The sequence below is a fragment of the Sebastes umbrosus genome, chromosome 13, assembly GCF_015220745.1.
Source record: "Sebastes umbrosus isolate fSebUmb1 chromosome 13, fSebUmb1.pri, whole genome shotgun sequence".
In the NCBI taxonomy this organism is placed as follows: domain Eukaryota; kingdom Metazoa; phylum Chordata; class Actinopteri; order Perciformes; family Sebastidae; genus Sebastes; species Sebastes umbrosus.
Window position 1 is genome coordinate 10,961,973 of NC_051281.1, and position 24,118 is coordinate 10,986,090.

General features: G+C 40.6%; 1 protein-coding gene across 1 annotated transcript in view; it reads right to left on the reverse strand.

The window, feature by feature from the left end:
* Positions 1–12,078, reverse strand: part of epha3 (eph receptor A3) — a 142,915-nt gene extending 130,837 nt beyond the window's left edge. The window contains exons 1-2 of the mRNA XM_037789169.1: positions 11,938–12,078; positions 7,281–7,389 (exon numbers count right to left, since the gene is read on the reverse strand). The gene's annotated coding sequence lies outside the window, so the exon portion shown is untranslated. The remainder of the gene's footprint in view (positions 1–7,280; positions 7,390–11,937) is intronic.
* Positions 12,079–24,118: the final 12,040 nt, after the last annotated feature.

Below are 24,118 nucleotides of genomic sequence, written 5' to 3' on the forward strand. Positions count from 1 at the left end.
TGCGCAGACGATTGTGGGTCAGAACAGCCAGAAAAGCATACTTACATACTTAAAAAGGACATACTGTAGGACATCCTGGTATTTTTGGCATACTGCATTTTACATACTATGTATCGAGGCATACTTAATCTTTTTTTGGCATACTAAATAGTATGGAAGTTTGGGTATTGGAACACACATCAGTTGGTAAATGATTAATTTTGTAGTATTTAAAAAATAACAAATTATTTCAATATTTTTTTTTTTAAAAAAAAACTTTCAACTGTGAGATTCAATTGAGAGCTCCAAAAGGTAGAAAGTAAGAGGACATTTGAGTTTTGAGAAATATCTTGTGACATAAACTCCAAATGAAGACTTTCCTCCAGTCTGCAGGACACAATGACTTCTATTCTCTCCCGTGAAAATCTGTGGGACATTATTGGCCAAATCTCCTCCCCATCGAGGATTGGCTCCCAGTTAATCCACCTATTGTTATTCATTAGGTCTCTCTCTTATCGCAGCCTCATCTGTGACCTTTGACTCCTCTGTCGCGATGGATTAGCTCATTGACTCTGATTAGGACATCATCTGCCCCACCTCGGGGGTCAAGTTCATTATGCGCCGTCCTAATTGCAGATTTACCTTGTTTAATTGGATTCGTTTGGTTGAGCTAACAAGGGTCACCTGAAGACAGATTAAAGATTCAAATAAAGAAATCTGAACAAATTAAGGGAAATTCATGAAAGAGATCATATAGGTCAGTATAACTTTAGTATGGTGTGCTGAGAGGATGACATTTCAGCTTGCAACAAGTAAGTCTTTACAGAGCACTACTGGGACTAAATGAGCGTCATTGTGAAACATTTCCTGAGACCAATCATCAAAATAATTGGACCTTTCATCCAAGTGCACTTCAGCCTGGTTCTCCCATCTATTTCCAATTCATTTGGAGTTGGTAGATGTGAGTGTAGGCTATAACTCCCGGAGATGGAGTGAGAGGGAGAAGAAAAGGAAAGGAGAGGGGCCCCGGCGCTTATGAACAGCATAGTGAAATATACACCTGACGTTCAAAAAGGACCATTTCTTTTTCTCAATCTAGCTGGTAGAAATGGAATATATAATGAGGCTATATTTAGGGCTTGATAACATGACTGCATGGAGTAATGAAAAGCGAAGGTGGAGATTCATTACCTGCCGCATTATGATTTAATCAAACTGAACAAAATCATATTAATTTTTGTCAGACAAAGGGCTCCTTCTTATCTGGCCTTTCCCCCTTGAGTCTCCATGGGGTTATGGCTAAAGGTCTGTATCAGGAAGAAGAGGGATCTTTTATTGGATGTGGTGGTGAAAATGGGAGGATTGAATTTTACCATCCAAAGCCTTGTTACACCAATATTAGTTTGCCTAATCAGTGTCAGCCTTTTATTACAAAATCAGACATCATCCTGTGGCTTTACATAATTTATTCTACAATATTGAAATATTGAATGAATAAATAAAGTGGTGTATAGGAAGACCTTAACCTCGATTTTGATCTGATTCCATACAAGCATGTAAGAAAGAAAGACCTCTCCACCCTTCTACAACTGCTACCAATGTTCAAAACCCAGTATTGGTCAAAGATCTGCTGTTTCTCAGCCTACATTGTGTAAACCACGTCTGCTTTGTTTTAAATCTTTTACACAGACATGCATTAGATATGTATAGACATGAACATGAACCTAGCTAGCCGGTAGCTCTTTGCACAGGTCAGCGGGGCAAACGGAGGGAAATAGCTGGAAAATTGGTCTCACCTGTGCTTAAGGATTTCATTTTTACACAGTTTCTGTGACTGCTTCCTTTGACTTTAACTTGACAGTAGATGTTGCGGATATAAATGACAAGAAGTAGAATTAGCCTGATAATCACACTGAATGACAATTTCTGATGTGACGTCTCTGTCGACAGGATGTCTGAGCCTTCCAAAACTATTAAAAATCACTGTTGGAAAAATCAGTCAACTTTATTATCTGACGATGCTAAGGTTTGGTTAGGTTTAGGCACAAAAACAACACTTTTTATAAGGAAAGATCATGGTTTGGGTTCAAATAAGTGCTTTGTTAAGATTAGGGAACATTTGTCGTCATGGTTACTATAATAACCACTTACGTCAAGGAATTACCACGGCAATGCATGGTTGTGTCTAGAAGGTAACCCGCCAGTTGGGGGAACGTTCGCAAATTGATTAAGGTAAGGCACTGATCTTGAATTAAGGTTAGGATAGGTTGTCGGGCAGCGAGTCTCGAGAGAGTTTTTGCAAGTTTTTGTAGATTTAAGATCAGATTTTGCAACTTCCGGGTTACCTTCTAGACACGACCGCAGTGCATGGTTAAAAAAAAACAATTGACTGTCGGTAAAGAACAAGAAATCAACAGCGGTCTCCTGACCGGTCTCCTCCCAGACTTTGTGGATAACATTACCCACCTTCCCTTAGAGGGCTTTATCAATATATCTTTTTTTTTTTTTTTAAAGTTATTTTTTTGGGGGCATTTTTCCATTTTTATGACAGGACAGTGGATAGAGTCTTGAAAGGGGGGAGAGAGAGAGTGGATGCGGAAAGGGCCACAGGCCGGATTCGAACCCGGGCCGCCGCGGTCAGAACCAAGCCTTGATACATGGACGCCCGCTCTACCAACTGAGCTAACCCAGGCGCCGTATCAATATATCTTTTTTGGGAATTTTCATTCTCTTAATATGGATACAGTAAAACACAGCAAAAGTCTATGTCTATGTTCAAACGTATTGCTGGTTCCCAACTGTCCTCAATCATTTCTAGGCTCAGCGATCTTATTAAAACAATTAACTAACGGGACAGCTGATGACACTCATGGCTTGAACCAGCTTTCTCGGCTCTTGAGAATCTACCACACCAGTAGCTGAGAGCAGTGTTCATCATGTCACTCCAACTTTATGGTATAACTGCCACCTTCCACATAAAAAAATACAAAAGTACTTTGCTAAAACTAAGAAAAACTTCATCTCCTGATGAAGATAATGTGATGCAATCAAAAGTTCCAGAACTGCCACTAAATGGACCTTGAAGTAAGATTGTTTTGTCAACTACTACTACAATATATAGCGTATGACTGCTTCCTCCTTCTATCATGGATACTTATATTGAAATATGCTCTGTGTTTCGGAACAAAATAACACCACGGTGTCATATCATGAGTAACCCATTGACTCCCAGCATTGTTTTTGTATATCAGCATATATCTTTTGTGCCAAGTAAAGTGATCTGCCAAAGAAGATTGTTTGTTAAATGCCACTGACCCTGTTATGCTTGCTGCCACTGCAATACCTCATTGAGATGCACACTTTGCAAGGTAAACAGCATTTTAAAGGATCCTAAATGAGGTAATCCAAACGCGGCCTCTCCTCCTCTTGCCTCAGGCAGGCTTTTGAATGCGAGAACTGTTACACACCCTCTTTTATGTTAATCTGCTCCTCTGGCTGCAAAATAAGAACCACATGTCTGGCAGAAAAGTGCTGCTGAGTGCACTGACAGACTGGTCTTTCATGGAGTGGATGCTGTAGGACCTGGCAGGGACACCATCAGACTGTCTGAAAGGCCGAGGCAGACAATCTTACTTTGAGAGATCTTGTATTGAAAGATATGGTTATTTAATAAACTTGACATTTGGCAATCTTGTTTAAGAGGGATGTAGAGATCAAAGCAAATCTATGAGAACTGAGTGCTACCTCTCACACAGACAGACACTCACTTTCTCTGTCTGACTCTCTGCCCTCGTTGCATTTTATTGAATCAAAAGTAACACACCTATACTTTGATTTGATACACACACTTTGGTAATGTCCAGACTAAGTCTATAGAAGTGGTGTGAATGAGCTGGACAGTGGGTGAAGGCCTACTATTAAAGTATTCCACACATCATGTTGAAGATGGAGAAATAAAAAATGGAAAGAAAATGGTGCTGATAAAATTCTGATTAACAAGACTAAGAATCTACAGTCAAGTTAGCAGCTCATAGGCACAATGGTGCTTTGAGCTAAATGCTAAAGTCAGCCTAATAACATACTCAAAATAATAATGCTAGCACACTGATGTTTAGCAGGTAATGTTACCAACTAACAAGGCTGATTCAGAGCAGGTGTGTAGATGGGCAAAGGAGGGAAAGGCAGTACAGCAACGCAGGAGGAAAGACACAGCACAGAATATCCAAAACACAGAAAACAGCTCAGTTCAGTCTGCAAAAAGTCTGAGGACATCTGGACACAGTGCCAAACTGTGACAACCCAAAATGATTACAAATCATCCTGAAGGGGACATCAAATTCATGAATAACCATGCAATGGTTGTCGAAACATGTTACTCTGAACCAAAAATGTCAACTTCATTGTGGCACTAGAGGAAAAGTCAGACGATCACCAAAGTCAGTAAGCGTCATCCTCTGTAGACCATGAATGGCTGTATAGATATTTATGCCAATCCATCAGGAAAATGTTGAGATAAGTCATCAACGAAGTCATTCAAATTCATCCTCTGGACATCATGGTTATTTATGTGCCAAATTGCATGGCAATCCATCAAAAAATTGTGAACATAGCCTCTTAAAAAGCAAATTCTCATTGTAGTGCTATAGAGGAAAAGTCAGAGGATCATCAAAGTCAGTAGGATTAACTGATCTAGTTGTTGGGATATTTCAGTTTGGACCCTACTAGATCATAGACCATTGCCTTCCCTAGAGTCACGTCGAAAGCACAATTTTTTTGTTTAATCATCAGGCCACATTTGACTTTGACTCTCAGGTTGAATGTCCCACACCACCCATGATCTAGATCAATGTTCTATCTACAGCTCAGTTAGTCATCACTTATATAACTAACACTATTGTGTCACAGAAATCTATTGGATGTGGACATTTGAATGCGGTGCAATGATGTTAGATACAGCTCCTTTAAGTGCAACCCTGACTCGGACTCTTTGACCAGTTTCAATAAATCCGCCTCTCTCCTTCCTCTCTCCCTCCATCTCACTTTGTCTCTCAGCGCTTTTATACAAACCAGCTCGTCCTTCTGATCAAAGCATCGATTAGCCGTCCACCTGTCCGTAACGACGCAACCTTGTTCAAGCAGCTATAAGCTCCCAGATGTGTTATTTTAATTAAATCTATAGGTGTAGTTTACTTCTCTGACAGCCCCTTCTCTAAGTTATCCATCTTGCCTTAGAAACAGAGGGATATTCACTCTGTGTAATTGAAAGATTTCCCTGGAAGTGCTCCAGGCTTTAATGTGTCTGGTATTTGCAGCTCAGGGCTGTTTGCCTATTTCTTTTGCACTTCTAATACATTAGCCATCTTGTTGTGATTCATAGCAGCAGTAGATCTTTCAAAAGGCCAAACAATTGGCCATTACAGTTATTGTTTCATTGAATGCTGTGCACTTTCTGTATCCACTTAATGACTAAAAAAAGTGAAACCAACTGCTGTTTTCTCTAATGTGTGTTCTTAAAGTGGCACATTACTAGCTGCTAATGCAAATAACTGTTTTCAAGGTAAAATTATACAGTTTCCTGTTGTATCAATTTCTCTTCATTGGGTAGGAGCAGTATTTTTACTTCATCTATTAGCTATGTTTCTTTCAAAACATATCTTTAACAGAAATGTAATTTCTGATCCTCATCAACCACTTTTACAAATTCCTACAGCTAATCGCTGGCTGTATTGTGAACCATTGACCGATTGTGTCAAACAGAAGTGTGAAAAACTCCTCTCCAAGTAATTATGAGACATTTATACAGTGTCCTATATCTCAGTTAAAACAGCACCTAACCACTCAGGGATGCACAAGGGAGGGCAAGGCAGCGCAACCTGATCCCTACTGTAGGTTTACTTAACCAGCGCTATAAGCACAGTGCAATTATACCTATTTTCATGTGATAATACCATCTGTAACGCTCATACTGGCCCACTGTTTCCCCAGTCCTCTCACCTAAAATTATTACCAGACCAAATCGACAAATTCAAGGAAGAAAGGCAATACTGTTTGTTTAGCTCGTGACCAACTCTCTGTGCACCGAGCACGGAGCCACATGAGAAAGGAGTGGGAGCTAATGGAGAAAGGAATCGCCGATGTGAGAGGGCAGCGCTGGGCTGAGTATACATGTGTAACCCATTTCACAGAGCCACACCATGGGAAATATCTACCTTACTCTCAGCTCCTATTTCCATAAGATTAATTCAGGGAGAAATAATAACAAAACTGCAGCACTTGTTAATTGGGTCATATTTCAACACTTACACAAACCCGTCCATTAATGATATTAAAACACACAAGAGTGATATGTTTTTTCTTACAGCTCGCCAAAGTATGGGTTTCCCCATGTGCACTAAGACAAAAAAAGAACCTCAGGGTGGAAACAGATTGTCTTGGGTCCAAAATAACCTGCTCAAGCTTTACACACGCCTAAAGCCAGCCCACAGAGAAGTTTGGAAAAGTCTTTACATCTTTGTGGGAATTTACAGTAGAAGGTGGAGTGGATCACTTGCTCATTTCCTCTTCCTGTTTCTTTTCCTCAGGTGCATGTGTGTCAGACTGCGTCCCTGCCTGAGCGCTGGGCAGCGGTCATTAACAACGGAGGGCGTTATTGAACAGCTCAGTGGTCATTTCCCTTCCTAATACCAGCATTTACCACATGAGCCTTTAATTTCCACTCCTTAGCCAAATATACACTGACTCACACACACACACAGTCACACAAAGAAAACTACCTGTATGACAATGCAACCACTTTTTTGTCAATGTTACTGAAAATGGACTTATACAGTAAATATATGAACCACCAAAGCATTAAAATGATATACTATATACTGTATATATACACTACACTGACATGCTAATTATTACATTAATCGCCAACTATTTTGATAATCAATTCGATAATTTTACAATTATTTTTAAGGACAAAAATTGAAAATTCATCTGATTCCAGCATCTTAAATGTGAATATTTTCTGTATTATTTACTCCTCTACGACAGTAAACTGAATATCTTTGAGTTGTGGACAAAATGAGACATTTGAGGACGTCATCTTGAGCTTTGAGAAACACTGATCGACATTTTTCACAATTTTCTGACATTTTATAGACCAAGCAACTAAGACAGATCGACAGATTAATCAACATTGAAAAAAATCATTAGTTGCAGCCCTATTAGCCAATCATTATGATCACTAAGTACATGATTTCACACACTTTTTAAATAGAAAATTTCAAGAGAAAAATTATGTTTTCACTCACTGGTTGCTGAGCAGGATGGTGATTTCTCAAGGATGGTTTGATGGATGTGATAACAGCAGTGATTGGACTCCAGCAATCCAATCAGCAATGCAAATGTCACTCCTGCCACCTATAAATTGCAAAGTTAAAGTTATAATCCTGAAGATTTTCACCATATCAACCCTAATTTCTGATACTATAGGTTGGCCTTTATTCATCTATAGCCATTATATATTTAATATTTACACTCATTTATTACCTCTCTATGTAGTAGTTTGCATTGTCAGTGGCAGACTCCTGCAGTGGATTCAAATGGCGGGCACATGCACAAGGGATTCACAGGACACGCAGCACATACTGGATGAAATTTGGAGGACAAGAGGATCCTCTGCCATTAACGTCTTCACATTTACACTGGTGCTACTGTACCGTACTTGTTATGCTGGTGCTAAGTTTGAAGTTGTGGAATCCAAGGGTCAGCGCCATGTGAAGCCCCCTTGCAAAAACAACAGCCCTAAACTCCCATTAGCTATGCAAATCCAATATGTGAGTGTTGATTGTTTAAAGAAGAGAAAGAAGCTGGAAGTCTTAACCAGGATCCAGTTCACCCCTTACCCTTTCTTTGCCTCTCTCTCTCTCTCTCTCTCCCCCTCTCTGTCTCCCTGTGTTGCTCATCTCCTACATCGCAAGCGTCTCTGTGCATGTCTCCCCTCACTGTAGCCTGCTTTAACCGAACACATTGTCCTGGCTCCTTAAGTAATTTCTCTCCCTGCCACAGTCACACAATGCCCCTGTACCAACAACTGTGTTACGGCTGCTCAACTGTACAGGCGCTGCTATGCCAGCACAGATTGAGACCATGCTACAGGAATTAGGCACACACACACACACACATAAACACACAACAACGGGTGCCACATGCAAGATGCACAACATATACACACACAAAGAAAAGCGCACTCTTGCTGCCAAGTGAATCGTCGGATTTGCATCTCATTTCACCGGTGTGTGTGCATTAGTTTTAGTGTGTGTGTGATTTTTTTTATAGCTCTTTGAATACCTTGGTGGCACAAAGGCCTTCTCTCTCTCACTCTCTCTCTCTGGATAGGCCTGTACCCATTGCAATAGGGAACAGATTTAGATGCGCAGTGACAGCTTAATAAACTGGATGTCTTTGAATGCCTCCATCTGCAGGGGGGCTGGGGGGGGGGTGTCTGGGTGGCTCGGGGAGCTGCTCAAGATGCATCAATAGGAGGAGGATCTTTCTCTGGTGGTGCTAAGGCCTGCACAAAGCCCACAGTGGCTGACCTACAAAATGGTGGTCAAGATGGGGCTTTATGTTTAAGGGCTGAAAGGGAGGAGAGGTCTGATTAGTAGGTTAGGGAGAGTTCAGTGGCTCTGTAAGGCTCTGGAAGACCTGCCGACTGGGGTTTGAATAGGCCTGGTGGCATGGTAAACAGGCTGAATGGGAATCCAAGGCGAGGGGAGTGGAGCAATAGCGCTAGGTGGGAGGGGAAACACTTGTCTGGGTTCAGGGCACCCTCACAGGAGCTGTGTAGGGGGCACTGGCCCTAAGTCTAGGAGCCATTGAGGCTGGCGCTCTGCATGGCATGGTGTTAAAACAATCCCACTTCACAGCTAACCTCCCATTTATTCATCATCAAAGCGGGAGAAGGGTGCATGATCATAAGAGCTTTGGAGCAAACTCATTTTTATTACAGTAAGTACTTACAACAAGGGAGGCCCTCCGTATCAAATTCGAACACCTTGTCACACCACTATTGTTCGGTGCCAATCCGATTGCCAAATTCTCCTGAATGAAACTTCCTTTTCTCTCCCCTTTTATTCCTCCATCTGCGTATACAATTCATCAGTACTGTACACATCTCTGGTTTTGTTTTTGCCATTGTCCAACAAAATTGGTTGGGGACTCTCTGGGGTCCTATTTGAGTCCAATGCAATGTAGTGTTTTCTCCTCTTTCATTAAATTCAAAATAGGACCCATCCCAGGAGGAGAGGAGGAGGAGGGTAGAAGGAGGGAGGGAGAGAGAGACTGCTTCCAACTATTGTGCTCAGCCACATTATGTAAGTGGAGATCTCTCTCTCGCTCTCTCTCTCTGTCTCTCTGTCTCTCTGTCTCTCTGTCTGTCTGTCAAGCATTGTGATACTGGGAGGGTCAGATTTGTTGTACAGCATCTTTATTAGGGTAATTATGAGTAGCGGACATGTGGTTGTTCTCTACAGTTGCCCTATTCATTTGCTTTCCTTGCTCATTTTAATCCAACACTAAATTATAGAAGTGGTCATTCACTGCAGTTCAGTCTAACCCGGTGCTGCCGTTCCTCATCCATGCAGTTCTGTATCCTCTCTAACTGCTTCACCAAGAGATCCATCCATCCTCTTTCCCCCAATCCCAAGGCAATTCATGGAGTTCAGCACCAGTCCTCCCAGCTCAATCAGCACGAATTAGGTGAGCCGGAATGGGGATTGCTCAGTACCTTCTGCTGTGCTCCGGTGTCCAGCAATTATGCTAATGCTAAGCGGTGGCCCTGTATGGGTAGCCCCGGGGCAGAGCAAGTGGACCACTCCCCATTCAGGCGCTTAACCCCAATCTAATGCTCCATTAGTGCCACAATACTATAGCTCTCAGTTTGAATGCTAACTGGCTGCTTCTTTTTCTGCAGACAGGCCATAAGCACACAGAGAAGTCTGTTCGTAATCCACTCGCTTAGTCTCAACATGTGTTTATTCAATGGGTTTCCATCAAACAAGAATGAACAATAGAACGGTCGCCATTTGCATTTTAGTTATATGCAAATGAGGACATATTGAACAAGGAAAGTGGTTTCTGATATGTTTTTGTCTGGAAAAAAAACGTGTCTATTGGGAAAGAAATCCTTCACAGAGTGTAAAAGTACCTATATCCTTTGACCATGTGTGTGTGTGTGTGTTTGTTTGTGCCAATGTGCTGGTCTGTGAGTTTGGTGAGAATAAAGCTGTCTGTTCTGCATTAAAGGCGTCATTCCTTGCTGACTATTCTTTGTTGTTGGAGGGAGCCTGGTTGGCTTCTCACTCTTTACTGGAACAACTGAATCAGTCAAAACACTTCAATGTCATAGAAAAAAAATAACTCTGCTCCCTTCAATACAGAACATCCATTATTCAAGTGAAATCTTAGCCGAGCTGCTTGCGTATTAGCATTGTCATGAATCTAATATCTCAGCCTGTGTGGACATCTCCTAATGAGTCTGTCTGGGCCTGTTTTCCCATAATATCCCTGGATGCTACCTAACACTGTGACAACACCAGTCTGGAGCCCGAGCTTTTTTTTTTCTTCTACGGTGCAAGACAGAGTGGAAACCGTTATTAAATTCCAACAGAGATCCTCATTCTGAGGCAGACTTAGCTCATTAAATTAAAATGATGAGGATCTTTGTTTGCTGCAACAACAGAAGAGCCCGCTAATTGCCTTTTTGATATGGGGAGCTCTCGACTCCAAAATAAATCAATCCAACTTTTTAAATAAGCAACGGGAGCTGAGAGACACTGATTCTGAACACAGTACGCGTGAACTTGCACCCACATAGAAGAGTAAATTGATTGTTGATGTTCAGCTTGAAAAAAAAAGAGGCTGACTCTGCCCTGTGTTCGTGTGAAAGGTCCTCACCAGTGCAAGTCTGATATTATTCAGAAGCTCAGAGAAGAAAAAAGAGATGTTTAACATTTGATAAAGAAAGAAAAAGGGTCAAAGATACTACTTGATTTATCACTAGTGGAATATGTAAGTCTGATCAAGCCTGTTAAAAACCTTTCCCCTGCATGGCCTTCCTCGTTTGTTTTGGACGAGCCGGAGTTCACTGTGGTTAAGCCGAACCCGCTAGCCCACATCTCTTGGCTCGCAGGGCGCTCCTGTGTGTGTATGTGTGTGTGTGCGTGCAAACAGGATTTATCTAGCATGTCGCACACAAGGCTGTGGTGACTGGCAATCTGGATGACCACAGTGGGAAACTAAGCCTCACAATATAGAGTAAACTCTCTCTGCACACACACACACAGACACACACACAAAAGACAGTGAGAGAAAGATGCTAGAAAATCCTATTTGCTTTGTGCTTGGACATGGTATCCTAGACCCAAACAAACACACCGATAAAAACACTGAGCCAAGGCCTTCTCGTTCTGTCGTACACACACAGTAATCGTCAACGTACACACATCCGTATACACTATGTTGGGTCTTGTTCAACAGCTCTAAACCACTGTGATTATACGGTTAGCACCAGTGATAATGTGACAATGAGAGGACGTATAAGTATATATAATGAAACATTAAAGGGCCTAAAAAGTTACACCTGTTTCTCCCATTTGGCATAATTAAGGTGAAAAGCTGAATGCATTTCTTAATTTGGATATTTTAACTGCATAATATTTGTCTGGACAGGAAAGAACAACGTGCACATAACTAATGAGTTCCTAATTATTTCTTTTCTTTTTGGACGAATTTTGACCAACATCCCCGACTCCGCTTCGACTTAGAAACTTTTCAATTATCTGCTCTAAACTCACTTGAGTGCTGGATGGAAACACTCTCACTCTGTCTGTCTACACCCTTAGTTCTCTGTTTCTCTGTTCCATGCCGTGTTTATAAGAGCAGCTCAAATCAACAGTCATCAATTACCACTTCAGTCTTGCCTCTCCTCCCTCGCTGTCTCGCCCTTCAGTCAGCTATCTCACACACGCGGTTTTGGCCAACGCAAGCAGAAACACACCTCTCCACAAGGACAAAGTAGTTGTTTTCCACCCTTTCCTGCTCCAGTCAGCAGCAAAAAATTAATATTCTCTCACGTCAAGCTGCACTTGAGGAACACGTGAAAGGAGAGGGGTGTATTTATAGAGACTGCTTTGACATGCAACCTTTTCTTTCAGCTCCTTCCTAGTAGCTGTATCCATACTCCATTGTCTTTTAATCCAACTCTGTTTCAGATTATCTATCCATCTATTATCTATCTATCTATCTATCTATCTATCTATCATATAGAAAGCCTTCCCCCCAGGGGTCAATTTTGATTTAGGGATGCTGTTTGCCAGCTTCTATAGACCTTTTTTTCACAGCAGACATTTTGACATGTCATATGGTGCCTTCAAATGAAACTCGTGAGTTTGTGTTTACAACATCGTGGAAGTCGTGTACCAGATAATGCGGCAATATTAAACAGCAATATTAATGTTACTGACGGTGTCTAGAAGCCACAGGGGCTAACAGTTTAGCAAGCTAGTAAGCGGGTAACACATAATGTAGTAAATGCAAAGGCATAACGTCAGAGGCAAAAGATGAGGCCGTTGGGAATATCAACATTTTCCTCTGACCTATTAGAAAATTATGAAGAAAAACAATAATGGCTAAAATAACAATATATTTACTTAATATGCACCAAAAGATTAACTTCCATGGCCTCCGCCAACTTACCACATGAGGTCGTGAACACCACAAGAGGGGTGCGTTGATATGGACTCTTCACACGAGCCCATTTGAAGGCACCAATAGTCAGAAAAGCACAGGTGTAATGAATAACATTAACGATAGCTGTATAGGGGAGGCCCTGGTGTTGTGCATGCTGCCTCACTGGAGTAGCTCACAGGAGCCATCCTTAATTACTGATCAATGTCACCTGTGCTTCTCCTGCTAGGGCAGGTCAAAGTGTCTGCTGTTAAAATAGATCCATTGTTTTGGGGAACTGTTTTTTTGTTTTGTTGATGACCTCTCTCTTGCTTCTTCTCATACTATCAGTAGTTTTAAGTGTTGTGTTAGTCAGAAGGGAAATAATTACATCTGCAGGTGTGTGCAATACACCTGAATTCAGATAACCCATATAGACAAACAAACAGCTGCAAGGAAAACAATTCAAAAAGCTAGTGTCTCTCTAATGTAATCATATGGATACTCATTGTTAAGCTCAATTTGATGATAAAGACAATTATGAGCATGAACACAGACATGAGGTGTCAAATTCAGATGACACTAATGCACAGTGGAAATGACAAACTTTTACAGAACAGAAAGACTAGACAGCTAGCAGCTCTGTGAGGCTGTACTTATACTGGCACAGTGGTGATTTAGGTTAAATGCTAACTTCAGGATATTAACATACAATGACAATGTTAACATGCTTAAGAAGCTCTAATGTGTTCAATAGCTCAGTTTAGAACTCTACTAAAACACAATCATATAGCCTGCAGGTAGAGGCAATTAAGGTACTATAGCATCACTTTAACCCTTAGTGCAATTGTTGAAAACAATATATATATACTCCTTGCTACGTCATATCTGGAGACACATAACGTACAAGATACAGTGTGACTTACCCTTTCCGAGGATATCATTACCTCTGATGTCCGTCGCTAATAAAGGTGCATAAATCCGTTTAGAAATAATAGAAAAAGACGTTTTTTTTCTTCAGTTTCAAAGTACTCCAGTGATAGAAGTCTGTATAATGCAAACAGGAACTGCTAGTAGATAATTCAGCATACTTTTAATGGTGCCAATGTGCCAAAATGTTAACAAATATAGGCTAAAAATAAAGCTGGACTCAAGCTGTAACCCAGTCCATACACTGAATCCACAGAAACATCTACTTCCTGTTTACATCCTCCAAAGCATTTTGGGGGATGTATGTCTGGAAGTAGACAGAGAATAATAATAGGAATGACAAGATTCATTAATATCAACTTTTTTTCACGTTTGTTGCTAGATAAAAAAAAAAAGTTTATTTATTTATTTATTTATTTATTTATTTATTTATTTATCAATCTATTTATTTATTTATATTTATCTAGAGTCCAGCTTTATTTTTCCTTATTCAAAACCAGGGTCAAAGGACAGAGGATGTTGTTGCTGTACAGCCCCTTGAGGCAAATTTGTGATTTGTGATATTGGGCTATATAAATAATATTGACTCGACTTGACTTGTCTTGACAGTGTCAGACTTTTTTTTTTTTTCATTCCATGAAAGCAATTCCATTGCTAGAGGAAAAGTCAGGGAAACACTAAAGTCAATAGGAGTCTTCGTCTGGGGACCATGAATGTGTGTACCATTTTTTCTTTCTCTATCTAGAAGGTGTTGAACACTTTACAGGATATGAGAACTCTGAACTGATGATGGCATTAGATGAAACGTTCGAGGATCACCAAAGACAGTAGAATTCATCCTCTGGGGTAGATGGATATCTGTACTAGATACATTCTCATAGAGCCGACGGCGCTAACGTGGCTACTCTGGGAATATACATGAAACGTTCCTTTCCTCTCAAACCTCTGGGTGGGGGTGTGTTGGTGTGTTTGATTGACAGTACAGCCGACAGCCTGAGACCTGGTAGATGTACAGAGACTAAATAAACAATTTGCACTGGTAACTGTAACCTGCAATTTAATTTCCGTTAGATTTTAAACAAATTACAAATGTTATGGCAGTTAAAGTCAAAACCACTGCCACAACAAAGCCAGAGCTGGTCAACTTTTGGCATTTTGCACAGGCTTTTGGGGCCATATTTTTATAACAGCATATGGCATAGGGTTTAACTGCTGAAGTGGTATTTTTGTTAGGAACACACGTTTTTGCCTTTTGTATGTGCCTATTTTGGGGAATCTGGAAGAGTAGTTTGGTGAGTAGTACTGAATCATTTGAAGAAATTATTGATGTGTGTTTTTATTTCTAGTACAATTTTAACCTTCCAGTAAGCCCCAACCCAGTCATGGGTTTTATTGCAGCCCCTCCCATGCATTTTAAAATAATGCATGACTTATAACTCTGTTCCAACTTAGGAAGAAAATACATAGCTTTAACTACCATGACATGTTACCAACTGATGAAAAATATGGTGAAAAATAAACTGAAATGTTATTCAATCCAATGATAAACCCTTCAGGATAAATGAGACTGTTGAGCTGAATGCTGGCTTGTGTTCGGGAATGTGAATGGAATGTAGTTGCATCTAAAACAGACAGAGGAAAAACAGAAAAAAAGAAAAGATTTACGCAGGAAGCACACAACTGTTGGTCGCAATTTGCATTCATTGTTCAGTCTTCAAAGTGAATCATGTCTGTTGTGCCCTTGCCTTGCTCCTTACAGCCTATATAGAGATGGAGACACAGCGAACCAAAGAAAACATTTCTCTTTCTCCATTTCTCACCCTCCATTTATTCCTCCCCTCCCTCGTTGTTACAAAGGATGGGACCATTACAGATGTCACGTTGACAGCTGGGAACTATTCATCACTCTATTAGAGCTCCGGTTTGTGGGATTTGCACCCACCCAATTCACAGCACTGCTAAAGTGTGGGTGGGCTAAACAAGCAGCACAATTCATCCAACTAGTGGCAAAGACCACAAACGTGTACACAAATGCAGACGTAAAAGTTGTATTCAAGAACCACTTTCAAGACAAGTATTTTGCTTAAATTTTACTTGAAGCAAGTAGAAGTAAAATTACAGATCTAAAATATAGGTTAGTTAATTTAGAGTTTAAATATTAGCGTGTTTGTAATCTCATTTTAAAAAGGCTAATACTGTACATCTAACAAATATGTTATTTTAGTTGTACTCAAAGAAAAGAAAGCATTATTATATTTGTCTGTAACAATTAAAAGATAATTTTTTTACAGCTTGGATCTTAACTTTTGTAAGTTTGGACATTGTGTTACTGTACCAGTGGGCAACCTCTGGGTCTGAAAAGTGAAGCCAATGCTGAAAAGCCTTAAACTTGCCTCTTTCTAATTGCCAGCAGGGGGCAAAAAGAAGTCTGATTGTATAGACTTCTATGAGAAAATGACCCTACTTCTCACTTGATTTATTACCTCAGTAAACATTGTAAATATATAAATTTATGGTCTGAATTGCTAGTTTCAAGTCTTCTTCAAAACAGCATGATGTTCATCTAGTAAATTACGGTCCCATTTAGAGTCAAATAAACCATAAAGCAGGGTATGCTTTAGGGCGTGGCTACCTTGTGATTGACAGTTTGCTACCACGGCCGGTCTGGGAGTTGTCCATGTTTTTGACATAGAACTGTAACCCTTTCACAGTGTGTTTTCAGTTCAACAAAGTTAATTATAACCTTTCTGGTTGCCTGAAATCTGTCAGCGTTCTGTTGTACTTAGCTCCAGCCTTTTGTGACACTTCTGGTTGCAAAAAAACAACATAGTAATGGCAAAAACAAAGATTGCGACGGCCAAAATGCTAAACTCGAGGCTTCAAAACGGCAGTCAACAGACCAATGAGTGACATCACAGTGACTATGTCCACTTCTTATATACAGTCTATGCACTGTACTCATCAATAAAACAAAATCCGACTCAGGACACGACCTCAATCATTCAGGAGTCAGACAGGTTGTGAATAAAGCAGCAGTTTATCCATATTATCTACCACTTCCACTATTTGGAAATGAAACCAAAACCAAGTGCACCTGTAATTTGGCAGTAATCTCTAATTACTCAGGAGAACTGTGTGTATGCGTGCCAATGGCAGAGCATCAGGGGATGCGGGGGATGCTGCCGAACCTGGGCTCCGAGCCTAGATGGGCGGTTTGTGTGCAGTACAAAAAATTCACAACAATGCAGTAAAATTAAGAAACACAAAAATATGGGCTATGGATACAAAATATGTCTTGCAAGCAACTTAAAACACAGAGTCAAATATTGGTTAATGACAGCCAATGCAGATAAGAAACTGACTGGCAGGCATTCTTTTTTTTTTTTTTTTTACAATAGACAATATTGCCTTGATTTATGAATCCAGCTTAATTCCTACCGCACCGCTCCTCTCATATAAGAGGTAAGAGAGATCGGTACTCAAGGTCACAATGGTCTGATTAAAACCAGGCGACGAGAAAGGGCACACTGATGAAAGCTAAATGGCTCTGCATGATGGAGTGAGCAAAAACAAACAGCAAGAGATGGTCAACTAACTGAGCGCTAATGAAACTCTCTGCGGTCTAGGTCATTAGGAACTGTTGAGGTCTGCAGAAAAAAAAACATCTCAATATGCATAATTCATGATTTATAAACTGTCACACAAATTTGCACAAATCTACATATGCACACACATAGAGTACACACGTCCCAGTGGAGCTGTTTGTTTGTTGTCATTTACCTTGTTTGGAAAGTGTTGAGCTTTGTCCAGCTCATCTTTTCTGTGTTTGCGTGTGCATGTGTCTACTTACTTATTAAAAATACCCACCAACTACTCTAGGGAGCTAAAATTGAGTACTGACAGAATGTTCGGTACTGTGACTGACAAAGAACATGAAGAGGAGGTCCCCAGATATCAAATATCTCCACAGTCTCAATGTTCAGCCTTGACAAAGAAACATGCTCAAATGTACTTTGTTTTGTTAAAAAAAAAATAGTTCATACATTCACATTCATTCAAAATAATTTCCTGATATCTTGAGAGACAATACATTAATGCTAATAGTGCTTTCAAGCCTTACTCATCTCCTCGGTGGAGGTGTATAAGGTCATCTGGAGCACCAAGGTGTGGTGGATGAGATTCAAGATGCTGAAGAACTGAGGTTGATGTGGCTGACGTGACTGATGGGTTAGGTTGGGTGTGAGTCAGAAGTGTTCTCTGTTGCATCTATAACCACACCCAACAGTGATGTCACAGGGTCCTGGATTACACCTGTACATCACTGTAGCAAGTTAAACCATTGCAGGCGAACAAAAACAAGATTTCTAGAGGTGTTAAGGTACTCCAGTTAGTGGGATACCACATTACTCAGCCTTAATGGTATACATCTTTCTTCCATTTTTTTCTCTTAGAGCTTGCCCTTCTCCAAATAAAGTATCTAAGGATTTACTGTGTCTGTACAGATGTAAAGCCCTCTAAGACAAACTTTGGACGGGATTTTGGACCATATAAATAATACTGAGTTGACTTGAGACTTCGGTTGATTGTTGAAGCTCAGATTCAGGTGGAACAATGTGGATTCTGTCTGCCAGCTATTCAACCCTAGCAAGAATATTGGAGCCGTCATGTGAGTTTGGGCCTTTGCTCCCAGCCGTCTGGTCCTTGTATAACTGGAGCGAAAGTTGAGTCTACAAAATCTGAGCTTGGTCACCAATTGTATTTGTGATTTCCATGGACAGGATCTCAAGACACAGCAAAGGAGTGTCTGTCGATGAGGTCTGCTTGATGCTGGGATCTCCATACCACACTGAAGTGGTTTGTAGCCCAGTTTGAACAGCTTGAGATGAGGATCAGCTTCCCTGTCTGAGCCTATGATACTCTACCAGAAAATGGTAGAAATGATTACCCCTGGTTATTCATAAGACAAAGCATGAGGTTGGCCAGCAGATCAAACAGTTTGCACAGGATTAAAAGGGGAAAGGGTTGCAAAAGAGGATGAACCTGAAGGCGAAGCTCCCAATTTATCACTTGATACATTCCAGCTCTTGTAGTCATTAGCATTGGATAGTGAATAGAAGAGGAAGATCACAGATACAAGTAGCCAAAAGGAGTTTTCTTTGCAGGGTGTCTTGGCTCACCCTCAGGGCTCAGAGTAGAACTGGTACTCCTTCATGGTCGGTGTCAGTTGGTCGAGGCATCTGATCAGGATCCCTGAGTGAGTAAAGCCTGAAAAGTGGAGAGGTGTGCATGTACGTATCTCATTCAGACTGCCAATGCTTTGGTAATGAGGGTTTAACAGCTACCCAGAGAAAGAAATTAAATATGCAGGAGGTCGGGCTTTTCCTTCATTTTATACGGTGTCTGCCCCATCCAACTTCTCCTCTATCCTTCATTCACTTCCTTTTTCCTTCTCATTTTCTTATTTCCTTCTTTTCCACACAACTTTTCATTCAGCTTTTTCATTATTTTCAGAAGTAATACACATTTTAGATTGTATCTACAGCTATTGGGAATTCAATATTCATTATGCACTATTCGATTTCTTGGAATCAAATTAGTTTTTCTCTTTTTTTCTTTCTATTTGAGGTTGGTTCCCTCTGATGAAGATCATAGTTCACCCACCTTTTTATATACTGTCTCCTCTTCATCAAGGCAAATCCAATTGATCTCAGTCTTAACCACCACACCTGCTTTCTACTGCATGTCGTGGCCCAGCTGGCAAACACAGGGTCACTTCGGGGTCTCGTTTCCAGGGATGTGATTCTTCACTACAGACGAGAATCACTAAGCTTCCCTCTGGAGGCCGAGACAACACAGAGGAAAGGGCACGGGGAGATTGGAAGGTAATGAGTCTATTAATTAAAAGGTTTTTCAAAACCGTCTGCAGTCGCAGCCAGACACACACTAAAAAAAACACAGTCCCTAAGGTTTGCACATGCAACGCAGGCGACCGGTCAATTCCTGCTCACCTCTCCCCATTAAGCATCTGATTGGTGACCTCTGATTTAGATGAGGTGCATGGATTAAATTATCCTCGTCTATGTGCAGATAAATAAAACGCACATTCCCTCTAGAGGCAGGTGTTATATGTAATCTGGTCCTCAGCTCCCCACTCCAGGATGGAAATTGAACACCAGCAGCAGCAGCAGCTACATTATCATGCTGGACTGCACATGAGCCTCATTAGACTTTTGATCTCAGCGTGGAAACCAGTGGTGTCCATCCACCCTTACACACACACACACATATACATCATGGTCCCTATGGCTTATAGATTTAGCAGAGGTGACCTGCCATTTCCAGTTCTTCTCTCTTTGTTAAGTATCTGATCAGTGAGCTTCGATTTATCTGCCACTGATGTAAAGTGTGTGTTTATGTGTGTGTGTTTATTCTTCGGGTAATAACGGAATAGACAGCCAGGCTCTGTAGTCATTGATTAGGCCCAATCAGACCTCTTTTAACCAGCAACCAGAAAAACCAGCAAGGTGGCTCCATTGATGTGTCACACACACACACACACACACACACACTCCATCGATCAGCATGACATACACCAAAGATGACAGATACACTGACAGTAATCAGCGCTGAATGTGAAGAGAGACTTTCTGGAGAGCAAACCAATTTATTACTGACTGTGACTGAGTGATAGACAGATGGACACGCTGATGCATGAAGACAGGTGAAAAGATGAAAGGATAGTTGGGGGTAGAAGAGAAAGATCAGAGGAGCCAAACGGAGACATGTACGACGAACCGGCAGAGCCGAGACAGAAAGGAGGAAGAAAATGATGCATGCTGGAGGTCAGACAGGAGCATTTCCCCCGATTGGTGGCCTCTATCTGGGGTATAGGGTTACACACACACACACACACACACACAGTACCTCCACAAGGAGACAGAGATTGGATTATTGATCGCATCGAGACAGACGGATCTCAAAGGACAGCAGAGGTCTCTTTATAGAGGGACTTGCCTAGTGACAGTCACTGCTAACAGGAAAACAATAGGTGACCTTAACTCAAGAGTCATCAAATCTACTCTCACCTCAGTGACAGTCATACAAGAACTACAAGAACAAATACGGGTATCACACATGCTGTTTTTACTACATTTTTATTGGTCATTGATTGTTGAATGCTAAAAACAGTAGCAACTTAACTTGTATTTTGTAATTGAGAATTTATTCCATATGAATGACAGTTAGACAGTCATGATAACTCACTCAATGTTATATCACTTCTGAAAAATCAATTCTTAACCCGGAATTGGATCTTGAATCCCCAAAATCATGTAATATGAATAGAAATAGTTATGATTACTTAAATTTGAAGATCATGAATTCCTGAAACAAAACATTTTGAAAGATGCAGATAGTGGATCATTTCTTTTATGAAGAAAATCAATATTTTTTTGTAAAATTATGAATTTTTTTGTAATGATTTCTTTTCAAAGTCGTATGGTTAAATGATTCAAACTAGAAGTGCAACAAGGCTATCTGCATTTGTTATGAATTTTACTAGAATCCACTTATATACCATTATTATAAACACAAAGTAATATTTTAAGACGATCAATTTGTATTCATATATCTATCTTCTGATATAACAACAGAAACTAAAAAATATATACTATATATAATACAAAATTATAAAATATGCAGCCTCAAAGAAGCCATGTCTCCCACATATTATGCCCTGAGGCTGCTGGGTTATGAGGAGTGGTCAGCCATATCATGTAACACACGTACGCAAACATGGAGAGCAGAAGCAGACAGATAGTCTTCACCACCGGCTACCACTGAGACCTGGAGACTAACCTCTGTGATCCACAACCAATTGAGAAAGATTACTGAGTTCTGAGAAAGATAAGATGGAACTTCCCTGAGGGGAAAGTTGATCTTTTCAGCTGCATAATAGGATACAACAAAGAGAAAAAGGGCTTGGCAAAGTGAGTACTGTATAAAGAAACCACTGTCAGCTTCACCAGAAAGTGCTCATGTGCAATGTGAGAATGAAAACAAGTGAATTAACAACATACCGTGTGCAGGTTGGGCAAGAAAGTGCTGCATTAACATAAACAAAGAAACAAATTGCTCAATGCCTTCTTCTGAATCCTTTAATCGCCAGCATTAACGCTCACATTTGAGTGCATCTTATCCATAATAAACAGAGACATTCCATGAGGATAAAGTGGTGCGACGCTGATACCTTGGCAACAGGAGGTCTCCATTTAGACATTTCAAGGTGAGTTAAAGCTTCTGACCTCGGCTGCTTTCCCATGAAGAGGCCTTAATGGCTCTTCTGAAATCTTGCTAGCCAGGATCTCTTGTCCTTCACTCAACAGGCTCTAGAAAGTATGGAATGATAGGAATAAGCGGTACAATAAGCTACATTGATTGTTGCAATTATGGTATTACCTCACATTACAATGACCATAAAGCCCTCTCCCCTTTGTTAAGTTTGCCATGGCAGTCAGGCTTTGTATGGGACCTAGAGTATGCAGTTTACAGTGTTAAAGATGTCAGATTTGTCACTTGAAATGTTTTGTATATTTGAAGCAATGGGCCTTTGGAAGAGAAGTTAAGAAGACTGACCTACAGTTTGTGCCTGGCTTAAATGACTGTTGACCAATTTGTATCAGTGCAAGCTAGCTTATTAATGTTGATTAACTCTGTGAGTTGGTTGAAAACACTGGTTGGCTTAATGTTTCCAGCGGATTTGTTTGAAAATAATTGTGCAAAAGGCTGCTAAATATGCATTTGAAGGCTACAAATGAATCAGGACCACAAGAATACAAAAATAGTCTAAAGCAAATTGACCCAGGCAAAAAGCCAGCATCTACCAGTACATAATCCATGTGAAATAATATACAAGAATTAAAGTTACAGTGCAGTGTAAGAAATATATAATTATTTGATTTCATAAAAGGCAGCAGCAAACAGAAAAGTCTTCAACCTTGATTTAAAAGAAGCGGACCTGCGGCAATCTAAGAGTTTGTTCCAGATATATGGAGCATAAAAACTGAACACTGCTTGTGTAGTTCTGACTCTGGGAACAGAAAGCAGACCTGTCCCAGATGACCTGAGAGGTCTGGATGGTTCATAAATGTGGCAGGAGATCAGAAATGTATTTTGGCCCTAAACCATTCAGTGCTTTATAAACCAGCAGTAGGCCAGTGTAAAGACCTCAGAACTGGAGTGACATGATCCACGTTCTTGGTCTTAGTGGACTTGAGCAGCGTTCTGAATCAGCTGCAGCTCTTTTTTAAGAGAGACCTGTAAAGACACTGTTACACTATGCACTGAAGATAAATGCACATGCATGCATCCACGTAGAAATATGTTGGATGACGGGGTTCTAGTAAATCTGTGTGGGCCAGTCCTCCATCTAGTTGGTATTAATGGCTATATACAGTGCATACAATTAAGCATAGTACATATGACATGTGCTCCAAAGAAAGAAAATCAGCATTGACTTTCATGAACCTATAGTTGGTGATTTTCTCAGAATTTTAGACTTTGAAAGTTTAGCTTTGTAAAAGCATTAATTATACCTTTTACGTGTATTACCAGTTGAATTCTGCTTGTTTACTTTATCAGGTTCCTTTAATAGATGAATAATTTAGTCCTAGTCAGCAAGGTCAACAGAGTCTGTCCCTGTCATTTGTTTTAGCCTGGAGGAGTCTTCCTAACCCTTTGAGGACTTGACCCGGCATCATACTCCAGCAACCCCCAGACAAAAACAAACCAGCATGGAGATCATCTGATGGTAATGGGGCCATTCATCATCATTTACTAGCTGTGATGCACTGTCATTTATCAGTATGTCAAAATGTCTTTCTTTTGGTCTCCTAACAAACCAGATGCTATCTACAGAACACCATATTACCTCTGGGATCTGTTTCAAATCACTGTATTATACATGCGGGTCCATAAAGATGCAGAGAAGGATGTGGAGATGCAAAGGAATCGGACATGCATTCCTGGGTCGAAGCCGCGGCAGGTCTGTACAAACATGCTCCATGTGGTAGGAATGATCATCCTGTGAGAGGTCACTGTTTGCCTCTTATCCCGCTGTTTGGACAGGACTCCAACAATCACACAGATCTCAGCTCACCAGGACATTGAAACAAGTGCACTGCATGACAAAGAGGCAACCCACATTTGTTAGGTATTAACTCGCCATGCAACGATTCCCAACCCTGTGCTGTCTAAATATTTAGGAGAGCTTTACGATAACTGGTGATCTCAGGGAACATACTGGATGAGTTTGAGAGTGTGTATTTTGTTTAGAACGTATTGACCAGAGATCATGGAAAGGCTAATGCTCGGGAGTCTGAAAGACAGCCGTTATTAGATTCTGATCACCGAATCATTCTCTGATCTACATGGAAAATTAGCAAGAGAGGCCATGCTTTTCAGCATTTTTTTTAAGGTTTGTTCAAGCTGAAAC